Source organism: Delphinus delphis, chromosome X (assembly GCF_949987515.2).
Source record: "Delphinus delphis chromosome X, mDelDel1.2, whole genome shotgun sequence".
Taxonomy (NCBI): domain Eukaryota; kingdom Metazoa; phylum Chordata; class Mammalia; order Artiodactyla; family Delphinidae; genus Delphinus; species Delphinus delphis.
This window is the reverse complement of record NC_082704.1, coordinates 81675594-81688623: the sequence shown is the minus strand read 5'-3', so window position 1 is coordinate 81688623 and position 13030 is coordinate 81675594. Positions and strand designations below refer to the sequence as shown.

Genomic DNA, 13030 nt, shown 5'->3' with positions numbered 1-13030 from the left:
AACCCTCGCCCGGGTGCGACTTCTCTGGCCCCTTTCTCTCGGACCAGTGAACCTCGCCCGGGAGCTCTCCCTAATAAAGCTCACTTGAAGCTTTCCTCTGTTTCGCGGTGCCGTTTGTTAAGATCCAACCTTACATAAAGGATTATCATGTACAGATGCATGGATGGACATGGGAAAACATTTACAAAAAGAAGTTGAATGTTAGATTTTATCCTGTAAGCAATAAGAAACCATTGTAGGTTTTTGAGCAAAAGCAACAGAGTCACATTTGTGGCTTAGCCAGAGGACAATCCAGGTTTAGCGGGACCTGAAACTTGTACAGTTTGTGAGGTAGGATTTCATTAAGAAAAGAATATAGACTTGTGAATACAAAATTATGTTCAAAGGTAGACAGAGTATTTCTAGAAGTCATTCCTACACCTGGGTAATAACTATAAATAGAAGCGGTAAAAACATAAATGTCCCCACTAAACCCAAACTAAATGTATCCCGCAAATCAACTTCCACTTAGATGGATCTCAAAAATGTCTGAGGCAGCTCCAGCATCACCTAATACAAGGAAAATGTGACCAGGAAAACTCAGTGGGAAGGGACAGCAATTTTAACCAATTGTGGTTTAAATATATTTTGCAAACTTTATAAAACAATCGACCATGTGACCATACGGTAAGTGACAAACCCTGCAGCTTAAGCTTTCTTAGCTAAACAAAAAGGCAGGAGGGTGTTCGCTTCAGCAGCACATATATTAACGTTGAAATGACAGAAGATTAGCATGGCCCCTGTACAAGTTTGACATGCAAATTTATGAAGCATTCCATAATAAATGAGAGAAAAAGGGGAGAGGCAGAGAGGAGGAGGCAGTCGCAGTAGTCATGAAAATAAGATGAGGCCTGAATCAGAATAGTTGCAGCAGGGGTAAAAAATGATCAGATAAGTGGGATATTTTGGAGGTTGAATAGGCTGGGCTAGGAGACTAATTGAAAATAGTGGGTGAATGAGTGAAAGGAGTGTGAGTTCGTTTCTAGGTTGGATGTCATTTCTGGATGATGGTGCCATTGACTGAGCCAGGGTACACAGAAGAAAAAGCAGTTTTCGTGGGGAAGAAGAGACTAAGTTCAGTGTGGAGTATGTTGAGTTAAGGTGTATGTGGAACATTAATTCACTCACCCAACAATTCTTTGTTGAGCATCTACTATGCACTAGGCACTACAGTGAGAATGTAGCAGTAACCCAGAGGCACTAGGTGTGAGGATGTAGCAGTAACCCAGATAAGGTCCTGGCCTTCATGGTGCTAATATTCTTCATGGGGATCAGTCAATAATCAAAACAAATACAATTTCATTCATATATTTATTGAGCACCTACTATATACAAGGTACTGTTCTAGGCACTGGGGATTCAGACAAGGTCCCTGCCCTCCTGTGATTCACATTCCAGAGAGGGAGACAGACAATAAAGTGAGTCAAATAAGATAATTTCAAACTGCAGTGAGTGCTATGATGAAAATAAAACAAGTTATGAGACAGAGAAAGATTTAAATAGATGGTAGTCTATTTCAGACAGTCAAGGAAGGCCTCTTAGAGAAGCTGGCATATGAGTGGAAGACCTGAATAACAGGAAGAGCTGGCCAGGGACAGGGTAGGAGGAATAAAAGTACAAAGTCCCTAATTTGGTGGTGGGGGCCAGTTCAGGGCACTCTCTCAGTAATACCTCCTGAGCATTTATTTATGATGGACTGGGTGGGGTATGGGTGGGGTTTTGGGGTGGCATCTCCAGACATGAGTAAGAGACCCTGTGTATACCCTTAAGGAGTATACAATCTAATGAGGGAAGCAAGGTTCAATGAACAATAACAGGCTGAAAAAGATCAAACCCTAAGTGCTACCTAGAGGTATGAACAACATGTGTAGGAACAAAAAGGTAGCCACAATTAGTTCAAACATATTCAGTGAGTGTGTCAGGAAAGGCTTCACAGGAGGTGGCATTTGACCCAGGTACAGTGGTACCCACCCCTAAAAGCTCTCCCCCAGTGATATTGGGTAGTAGAGTTGGGGGGTAAAGGATAACGGGGAAGGCAAAGCTGTCAGGGGGTTGAATCCGAGGCAGTTAGATTTACTGACAAAGGAACTCACACTGCCATGGATGGGAGGCAGCCAGCTGTTGCCCTAGAAATATGTGCTCTAGTTGTGTCTCACATCAGTGCATGATCTGAACTGACCGCCATAGTACAAGGCTGCCCTGGAAACTGTCTTCCTCTACCCCACCTTCACTTAACAGCTGTAAACATTTACTTTTAATTACATAGGCAATAGTATATGCATTTCCGTTGTAAATAAATATCCAAACAGGCTGAAGATGCCCCGACCACCACTCAATCCCTGCTTACTTTCCTAGAGGGAACCTCAGCGAGCTCTTTTCCAATTCATCTCTCTGCATATAAGTACATATAACTGTTGAGAGGAAAAATGATGAGGGCCAAAGTGGACTATAAAATACATGAAGAAAGATGGCGAAAAATGGGAAAACATTACATGAGGAAGAACAGACTTGCTCCAAAACGGACTTGAAAGTACAAAGACAGTGAAAACAAAGGACAAAATAATGACAAATAACATTATCTGAGAAGTTACTGTGCGCTAAGCACTGTTCTAACCTCTTTACATGCATTAACTCACTCAATCCTTACAGCAACCCCATGAGGTAGGTACTAGTACTATCCCCATTTTATGGATGAGGAAGCTGAGTGTAGAGACTTTAAACCACCTGCTCGAGGCCACATAGCTAGTATGTATGCAAGCTGGGGTTCCTGGCAATACAGGGCCATACTCCAGGCTTTTCACCACTCCTTGTGTGAATCTAACAGCAACTGGTAGCTCTAAGATCCATGTCATAGGGAAAGGTGATCGACAGTTCTTTGCATAATTTGAATCACAGAAGCAAAATATGGTTTACACTCACTTGGAATAAAAACTAGCAGGATGGTCCCCCAGGTACCAAACTAGGTAGCTGAGAACACCAACCCACTCCTCCAGGGCCAGCTTTAGGGGTGTGCCACCTGTATAGAGCTCTGCTCCCAGAAAGGATTTCAGGCTTGATTTAATGCTGTCCTGTCATTGTCTTGACATTCTTAATAATTTTATCTTTGAACCTGTGTCTTGTAAGTATAGTCCAGTGTGACAGTGGAGCATACACATGAGTAGAAGAGATACACTGGGTGGCAGTGAGCAGAGCCTGTGGGCACGGCAGGTGATGTGCATGCTGAGCAGTTGGCCAGGCCGCCTGGCATATACAAGCACATCTGGGGCAGTCTGGGGCCCCATGGGGCCCGGAGCGGGGGGCGTTGGGGGACATTGGGCCAGTGACAATGGTGGCAGGAGTAGCATAAGCAGTAGCAGGGGTGGCAGTAGCCATAGCCCTGAGAGAAAGGACAGCCTCTGCGTGGGGGCAGTGATGGGACCTGTGGTGAGAGGGAATCTTGCCCTTCTGTCAACAGAGCCTGTCCCTGCAGCATGTGCACAAATATTAACTCTGGCCTGAGCACTGGGACAGGAACTTCTGGCACTCAGGCAGTAAACTTTGTCAGTAAATTATTACAAAATAAAAAAGTACTCACAGACATTGAAGTAAAGTACATCACGGGAGGTTATTAGAATTCTTTGAGGGGTTTTACAGCAGTCCCCAAGCTTTTTGGCACCAGGGACTGCTTTCGTGGAAAACAATTTTTCCACGGAGGGGGGCGGGGGGGGCGGGAATGGCTCAGGTGGTAATGCGAGTGATGAGGAGCGGCAGATGAAGCTTCACTCTCGTCTGCAGCTCATCTCCTGCTGTGCGGCTCTGTGGTTGGGGACCCCTGGTTTAGAAAAACTCATTTTGAAAACTAGTGCAAAATTGCAAAGCAAATATCCACAGACTAGGAAATGGAAATTAAATTTAAAGATCATCAAAGTAGACACAGATGAAGGCTTTGGATGAACCAATTATTAATGAGGAAGACAATTTAAAAGTGTTTTCCTTAAATTGAAGATATAGTGGTAGAATGCATAAAAAGGTGTTTTGAATTATAAATAAATAATGAAGCCATTTTCATTCCTTGTATGACCTTGTCTTAGTCTGTTCAGGCTGCTATAACAAAATTGCCATAGACTGGGTGGCCAATGAACAGATTTATTTCTTAAGGTTCTGGAGGCTGGGAGGTTCAAAATCAAGGTGCTGGCACATTCAGTGTCTGGTGAGAGCCCACTTTCTGGTTCATAGATGGTGATCTTCTTGCTGTGTGGGAGAAAGGGTGAAGAAGCTCTTTGGGGCTCTTTTATAAGGGCACTAATCTCATTGATAAGAGCCCCACTCTCAAGACCTAATCACCTACCAAAGGCCCCACCTCCTAGTACCATCACGTTGTGGGGGTTAGGATTTCAACATGACTTTGGGGGACGGGGACACAAGCATTCAGTCTATAGCATACCTCCACAAGTTACAGGAAATGTCAGAGGAAACGTTAAATGCCATTGTATAAATTTATATTTAAAATTAGATTCAGACTTAGACAAAACTGATCTGTATGTAGAGTTAAATCTTTTTTAGAAACATTGTTCTACAAGAATCATCAGATCTAGATGTATGAAAATTTGTATTTTGAAATAATTTATCAGGAATCTATCCCAATGTTGTCACAGCCTACAACAAACAGTGCCAGTAACAGTTGCATCAGTAGAAAGCTCCTTCTCAAAATGAAAAGTTATCAAACATTTGCAATCTTGACTGATGTTACCTTCAATCATACTGGTTCAAAACGAGGTTGCCAAAAATATAGATTTGATGATTAAATAATTGAATTTGCAGAAAAGTGAGCCAGAAAAATCTTATGATCAATCGAGGTATCATATTAATAACGTTATTATTTATTTTACTGAATAAATTATGATAAAAATATTGTTCTGCAATTCGTAAGTTTATGTTGTTATTCATGTATCACTATTACCCCTATTATGATTTTTTCTTGTTCTTTTTTTTGCGGTACGTGGGCCTCTCACCGTTGTGGCCTCTCCCGTTGCGGAGCACAGGCTCCGGACGCGCAGGCCCAGCGGCCATGGCTCACGGGCGCAGCCGCTCCGCGGCATGTGGGATCTTCCTGGACCGGGGCACGAACCCGTGTCCCCTGAATCGGCAGGTGGACTCTCAACCACTGCGCCACCAGGGAAGCCCCCTATTATGTTTTATAAGTAACAAAATATTTATAAAGAAAAAACCTTTTATTTTAGTGCCTTTAACTGCATTTCCCACCTCTCCCCTGGTTTTTGAACAGGGAACCCTCCATTTTCATTTTGCACTGGGCCCTACAAATTATGTAGCAGGCTCCCACTCCTGCTGGATGGTAATCGTGAGATGATTTGAAGGGATTGTAGCCACTCAAACAGCCTTACTGCTCTAAACAAACTCCTTTCCACTGGGAGTAGGGGATGAGGGTGGGTAGAGATAAGATGTCAACACAGAAAAATGGAGGTTAGTGTGGATATCTATCATTTTCACGTGAACAGGATGATACTGTCCAATATCATTTGGCCAATTACTTTCTTCACTTGGCAACATCTTGGAGATCTTTCTGCAAGGAAATCAACCTTGTTCTTTTTTGAATTCCTGTTCAGGGAATTCCATAATTTGGATGGGTCTTGATTTATTTCTCCACTCCCCTGATGGATATTTAAAGTGGCTTTAGGGCTTCCCTGGTGGCGCAGTGGTTGCGAGTCTGCCTGCCGATGTAGGGGACGCGGGTTCGTGCCCCAGTCCAGGAAGATCCCACATGCCGCGGAGCGGCTAGGCCCATGAGCCATGGCCGCTGAGCCTGCACGTTCGGAGCCTGTGCTCCGCAACGGGAGAGGCCACAACAGTGAGAGGCCCACGTACCGCAAAAAAAATAATAAATAAAAAAAATAAAGTGGTTTTATTTTTCAGTAATACAGAGCTTCAGTGAACATACCAGTAGGGGCCTCCTTGTGTACAGGCATGTTTCTGTAGGGGGACACTCACAAGTGAGTTGCTGGGCCACTTTCAATCTTAATTGCATACTGCCAAATTGCCTTTCAAAAGCATTGTGCCAGTTTTCACTCCCATCAGCAGTGTATTTTCACATTTCCTAAGACTCTGACCTTTAAACTCTTTGCCAATCTGATGGAGAAAAAAAATGGTAACTCGTGTTTGTTTTTAACTCTGCATTTTCCCTCACTAGTGCAGTTGAATGTCTTTTTATATGATGTGTATTGGCCCATCCTCTGTGAACTTTTTGTAACCTTTGCCTAGTTTTTCTTACAGGTTTATTTATTTTCTCCATATTAAGTTGTAGGAGTCATTTATATTTCTGGATATTAACCCTTTGTCTATTATATATATTGCTGATATTTTCCCACAGTATGTAACATGTTTATGGTTTGTGTTAGCATACAGGAGTTATCATACAGAATGTTTGTATAGCCACTTGATATATTTACATCAATCTTTTCTTCTATGGCTTTTCTTTTTTGTTTATTGTTTTGGAAGACCTTTTTTATACAAGGCAACAACCATATTATCTTTTTTTCTCATTCTGTTACAGTGCTTTCCATTTAGGTCTTTAACCTACCTTAAACTCATTTCCTTCTCAACGTTTACATTTCTCCTATCTGGAACTCTTTTCCCCCAGATCTTCCTATGGCTGACACCTTCAGAGTCAGCTCAAATATTACTTCTTCCAAAAGGCCTTCCCTGACCACCTTAACTAAATTAACCACCCTCTCTACATTAAGATGTGCCCTAGTTTGGGACTTCCCTGGTGGTCCCGTGGGTAGAACTCTGCACTCCCAATGCAGGGGGCCCAGGTTCAATCCCTGGTCAGGGAACTAGATCCCGCATGCATGCCACAACTAAAAAGATCCCGCATGCTGCAACTAAAAAGATCCTGCATGCCGCAACGAAGATCCCGTGTGCCGCAACTGAGACCCAACACAGCCAAAATAAAACAAACAAACAAAAACAAAAAAAGATGTGCCCCAGTTCATTACCTTGACTTATTTTCTTCATAGATCACCTCTTACTGAAGTTACCCAACTTATTTGTTTATATGTTCACGGTCTGTCTCTCCTTAGATTGGAAACTCCATGAAAGTAGGGATTTTGTCTTGTCCCCAGCTTCTAGAATACATTTAGAGTTTATTATAGTGAATTTGATATGATGTAAGGATAACTTCATTTTTTTCCAAAAGGATAGCTGATTGTCTCAACACCAGGACTTGCTCTTCTAAAGGAGCATTATTACTGAGTCGAGGATGGTTATGATTATTATTCAGTCCAGTGGTTCTCAACCTGTGGTGTATTGGAATCACACTTGGAGATTTTTTTTAAATTTAGATTTAATTTTAATTTAGATATAGATAACAAAGTACCACAAACTGGGTGGCTTAAAACAGAAAGGTATTGTCTCACAGTTCTGGAGGCTAGAAGTGGTATTGGCAGGCTATGCTCACTCTGAAAGCCCTAGCAAAGCATCCTTCTTTGTCTCTTTCTAGCTTCTGGTGGTTGCAATCCTTGACATTCCTTGACTTGTAGGTGTATCACTCTGCCTCCATCATCACATGTGTGTGCCTGAATTTCTCTCTTCTTATAAGGACCCCAGTCATTGGGCTAAGGTCCACCCTAATGTAATATGACTTCATTTTAACATACAAAGACCATATTTCCAAGTAAGGTCACAATCACAGGCTCTGGGTGGACATGAATTTTGGGGGGGACACTATTCAACCCAGTACAGAGTGTCACATTTACAAACTCTGCTTTATTAGCTCTGGAGTGGAGGCCCAGCATCCTTAATTTTTAAAAGGTTTACAGACTTGACAAATGATATCAATGTTCACCTGGAAAGGTGGACATGGGGGAAGGCCCTTTTGAAGCAGAATCTCAATCCCAGATGCCAGTAAATAAAAATACTGATGAATTTCACTCCATAAAAGTTAAAACTTTGTGAGGTAAAAAAATACCATAAACAAATTCAAAAGATCAGCAAAGGGCTTCTCTGGTAGCGCAGTGGTTGGGAGTCCGTCTGCCGATGCAGGGGACACGGGTTCGTGCCCCGGTCCGTGAAGATCCCACGTGCCGCGGAGCGGCTGGGCCCGTGGGCCATGGCCACTGAGCCTGCGCGTCTGGAGCCTGTGCTCCGCAGCGGGAAAGGCCACAGCGGTGAGAGGCCCGCGTACCGCAAAAAAAAAAAAAAAAAAAAAAAAAAATCAGCAAAGCTGGGAAAACATATTTTCATCATATATGATAAAAGGCTAATTTCTTTAATTTATAATGAGTTCAGAAGAATTAACATGAAAGAGACAAAACCCGATAGTAAAATGAGCTAAAGAATAAGCAAGTAATTTACAGAGAAAGACATACACATATCAATAGAGATTTGAAAAGATGTTCAATCTCATCCATGAGTAAAGGCATTTAAATCAAAACAATAAAATACCATCTTGACCTATCAGATTGGGAAATGTTTAAAGTTTGATTGTACGTAGAACAAGTGAGGGTATGAAGAAATACTAGATACTTTCATATGCTGTTGGTGGGACTGAAGTTGGTACAACTTTTTTCATTTATAATTTGGCAATATATATCAAAATAGAACACGCACATATTCTTTGAACGTTGTGGGCTTCGCTAGTGCCTCCTCAGCTATCATTTCCCACTTTTTCCTTCCCAACAATTTGTAGATTTTTATTTGTATATCTCTTCTTCCCACTCATAGCCCATGTATTTTGGGATAAACAGATCTTACTCCCAGTTCTTCTGACCACAGACATCATTAGTTCAGGGGAGGACTTGTGACCTAAGCAAGCCAATGAGGGAGAACCTTGGGAGTCCTGCTCACTGGGAATGTTGGGTCAGAGTTTTCTCTTCTCTGCTGGACTTAAAGGAAGAGATTCAAAGCCTCCATTGCCACTGGCAGCCATCTCGTGGCCACCTTGGCTAAAGCACTGGTTCTCAGCCTTCAGTGTGCATCATAATCACCTAATCTATTAAAACGTAGATTGCTGATCTCTACTCCCAGAGTTTCAGATTCTGCAGGTCTACAGTAGGGACCAAAAATTTCCTTTTCCAGGGCTTCCCTGGTGGCACAGTGGTTGAGGGTACACCTGCTGATGCAGGGGACACGGGTTCGTGCCCACATGCTGCGGAGTGGCTCGGCCCGTGAGCCATGGCCGCTGAGCCTGTGTGTCCGGAGCCTGTGCTCCGCAACAGGAGAGGCCACAACAGTGAGAGGCCCGCGTACCGCAAAAAAAAAAATTCCTTTTCCAAGAAGTTCCCAGGTGATATTGATGCTGCTGGTCCAGGGACCACACTTGGAAAACCAGTTGGATAAAGTAGGGACTGTACAGCAGAGAGACTTAAAGAAACTGGGTAGCTCTAGCTCACCCTACCGCTGGAGTTGTGTTTTGCTACTTGTAACCAAAAGCGCCCTAACCAATATACTCAGCAATCTCGTACTAAAAATTTACCCTATGGATATACTTGCAGAAGTTTACCAAAATATATGCCCAGGGATGATCATTGCAGCACCGTTTGTAATAGCTAAAACTGGAAGCAATCAAAGTACTTGTCAATGCTATACTCTCACTTCATCCCAGCTTACACTTCTCCCTCCCTGTGTCCTCCAGTCCATCCTCTACCTCTGCGTCTTTATTCCTGTCCTGTCCCTAGGTTCCTCAGAACCTTTTTTTTTTTTTTTAGATTCCATATATATGTGTTAGCATACGGTATTTATTTTGCTCTTTCTGACTTACTTCATGCTGTATGACAGATCAGACAGAGGTCCATCCACCTCACTAATACAGCAGAAACTAACACAACATTGTAAAGCAATTATACAGCAATTATACTCCAATAAAGATGTTTAAAAAAAATCTGGACCTCAAAGTACTTGTCAATAGGGAATTGATACATCTGATGGAATCATCCATCTAATGGACACTATGTAGTGTTGAAAATTATGAAATATTCTGTGCATGCTCATAGAAAAATATCTCTAAGATATATTAAGTATAAAAATCATGATGATTAAAAGGGAGTAATTTATACTTTTTAAACAAAAGAATAAATAAACAGATATGCAGGTATATGCTTAATTGTTTCCTGGAAGGCTAATTTTGATTAAGAATGGCTATATTTGAGGAAAGGAGTTGAAATTGAGGTGGTGCTAGAAGTTCTTCAGTCTTCATTTTGTATATTTTTATTCTGTTTGAGTTGCCTAACCTTAGGTAAACTTTCCTTTTTTTCAAAAAAGAAAATGTCATTTGGAGTTATCTGGGCAAGGCATAGGCCAATTTTAATTTCCTTCTTTGTGTTTCTGTATTGAAGAAACTAATAAATGTTATGTTATTTTTTAAAAGATTAAATCATGAAAAGGTGAATGGAAAATTAAAGACTTCTCAGGTATTCTGATGTGCAGCTAGGCTTGAGCACCACTAACATGGTGCATAGGTTATAAACTGGTGAGGACTTATACCTATCCAGATTGAGACTTAACTGGGGAGCTACTAATTATACTTTAATGTGCATATGAATTACCTAGGGATCTTGTTAAAATGCAGATTCTGATTGAATAGATCTTAGGTGGGGCCCAATATTCTGCATTTCTAATAAGCTCTCAAGTGATGCTAATGTTGCTGGACTACTGATCACACTTTGATAGCAAGAACAAAGAAAGAGGAAAGGAGGAAAAAGAAGGAAGAGGAGGGACCATGAAGATGGAGAGGAAGGGACAGATATGAGACACTGCAGAATGATTGGGCATATGGAAAGAGGAGAGTCTGAGGTGATGAGGTTTTTGGTCTGGGTGATGCAAAGATAGTAGTGACATTAACCAGAGATAGAGGAATCAAGCTGGAGGAGGAGGAAGTACAGGAAACAATGAAGGAGTGTGAGTAAGACTTCACATTTAAACATATTGAGTTATGATTTTTCTGGGAGAGTATTATGTGGACTTGTCCAGCAGATCATTTGAACTCTGACTCTGCTCAGTAAAGTTCACATAGAGGTAGATTTGAGACTCATCTGTATAAAGGTAAGAGCTGAGACCATGGGATAGGATGAAACTGAACAGGGAGAAAGAATAGTGAGAAGATGGCTGAAAACAGAAACTCTGAGAAATGCTAATCTTAAGAGACATGCTAAGAAGGAAATGAAAAGGTAGTTGGAGAGGCAGTACAGAAGACTAAATATCCTGAAGGGCTTTCCTACTAAAGAACAACTAGATCCTGCATAAAAAATAATTTTTATTGTATTGCTGGATGTGTGAGTTAGCAACTGCTGCATAATAAACCAACTCACAACTCAGTAGCTTGAAACCAAACCATTTATTGTTGCTCATGAGTCTTGGTGCTCTGTTGACCTGCACTAGGCTAGGCTGATCTTGGCTGGGCTCATTCATGTATCTGTGGTCTGCTGGTGGGTTGGTTGGTGGCTGACAGGTCTAAGCTGGTCTGGCTGGATATAGCTAGACAAATGGATCTCTCATCCTCCAGAAGGCTAGTCCAGGCTCATTCCCATGGTAATTCCAGGGGTCCAAGAGAGTGAGCAGAAGCACGCAAGCCTTAGAACTGACATAATATCACTTCTGCAACAGTCTATTGATCAAAGCAAAACATAAGACTAGTCTAGATTTGAAGGGTGGAGAAACAGATGCCATCTCTTAATGGGAAGAGCTGCAAAAGGTGTAGATACAGGGAGATGTGAACAACTATGGCCATTTTTGTAATCAATTTATCATGCTGGACTTATCAGAAGTAAAAGGAGTCTTTAAAGAGCAAGCAAAATACAGCAAGCAAGCAAACAAACAAAGCCATGACAATAGTAATAAACCCCACTGAGCTGGCTAGGGAGAGCAGGGCACTTGAGGACACTTCCAAAAATGGAATAGAGGTAGTTCCTCGGAAAATTGAGGTGCTGTTACTGGAAGAAATGAGGAAAGGCTGCTGGTCACGTAGGAAAACAAATAGACATCTGCTTCAGAATCCAAGAATCTAGCCTTTGTCATGAGAAAATTCTAGGAATACTTTAAATTGACACAGAACATCCTTGTCTTTTTGGTCCTTGAAACCAGTACGCACATGAGGCAACTTTTAGGAGTTTGAGCTTGGACTCAAAACCAGCATGTCAACTGTGTCTTCTTAAGGTATTGAAAGTGTTTTCACATCCACTAGCTTGTGTAACTCTCACAACTACCTATAAGGGAGGTAAAGCAGGCATTATTATTCCCATTTAATACTACTTCTAAAAGTAATTTTGTCACTATCTTGTAAAAGTGAGCATTTGCATGCCTTCGGTCCCAGCAGGAGACATGTGCACAAGCATACACGGCAACATTAATGGAAATAAGCCATATTTCCATTGGACAGAGAATGGGTAGATAAATTGTAGTATATTCACACAATGGAATACTATACAGAAGTGAAAACAAATTAACTACAGCTACAGCAGTAATGTGTTTGAGTCTTAGAGGAAAAAAAAGTTGGGTGAGAAAAGGAAGTTGCAGAACACTACATAAAAATAACGTTTTTATAAAATTATAAAGCAAGTACAACCTAACAATATATTGTTTAGGAATAATTACATATGTGATGTAACTATTTAAAAAGAAACCAAGGGAATGAAAACTAAAAGTCAAGATACCGGTTACCTCTGGGGAAGGCAGAGAGATGGAATAGTTCTTAGGTTGGGCAGTGGGCTCATGAGTGTTCATTTTATTATTGAATTTCATTAACATATGTTACATGTATCCTTTTGTGTTTATCAAATAATGCATAATTTTTTTAAGTAGTCAAAAAAGGAAAGAGAAATAGCAGAGAAATGTCAGGGAAGCCAGAGAATTTCAGGAAATGGGTTGTGTTTCAGTGTCAATTACTGTGGAAGTCCTCAGCAAGATGCCTGTATGAAAACCCTGGACTTGGTGACTGGGAGCACACTAGTCGCCTTTGGAAGCAGCCACATTCAAATGGGAAGGGCTGATGCCAGATTACAGG

The 13030-nt window shown here is 41.5% G+C and overlaps 1 non-coding gene across 1 annotated transcript; it reads left to right on the top strand.

Annotated features, from left to right (window-relative positions):
- The first annotated feature begins 721 nt into the window (after positions 1-721).
- LOC132419054 (U6 spliceosomal RNA) lies at positions 722-824 on the top strand. The gene has a single exon (XR_009518074.1). It is a non-coding gene; the product is annotated as a U6 spliceosomal RNA (small nuclear RNA).
- The last annotated feature ends 12206 nt before the right edge of the window (positions 825-13030 follow it).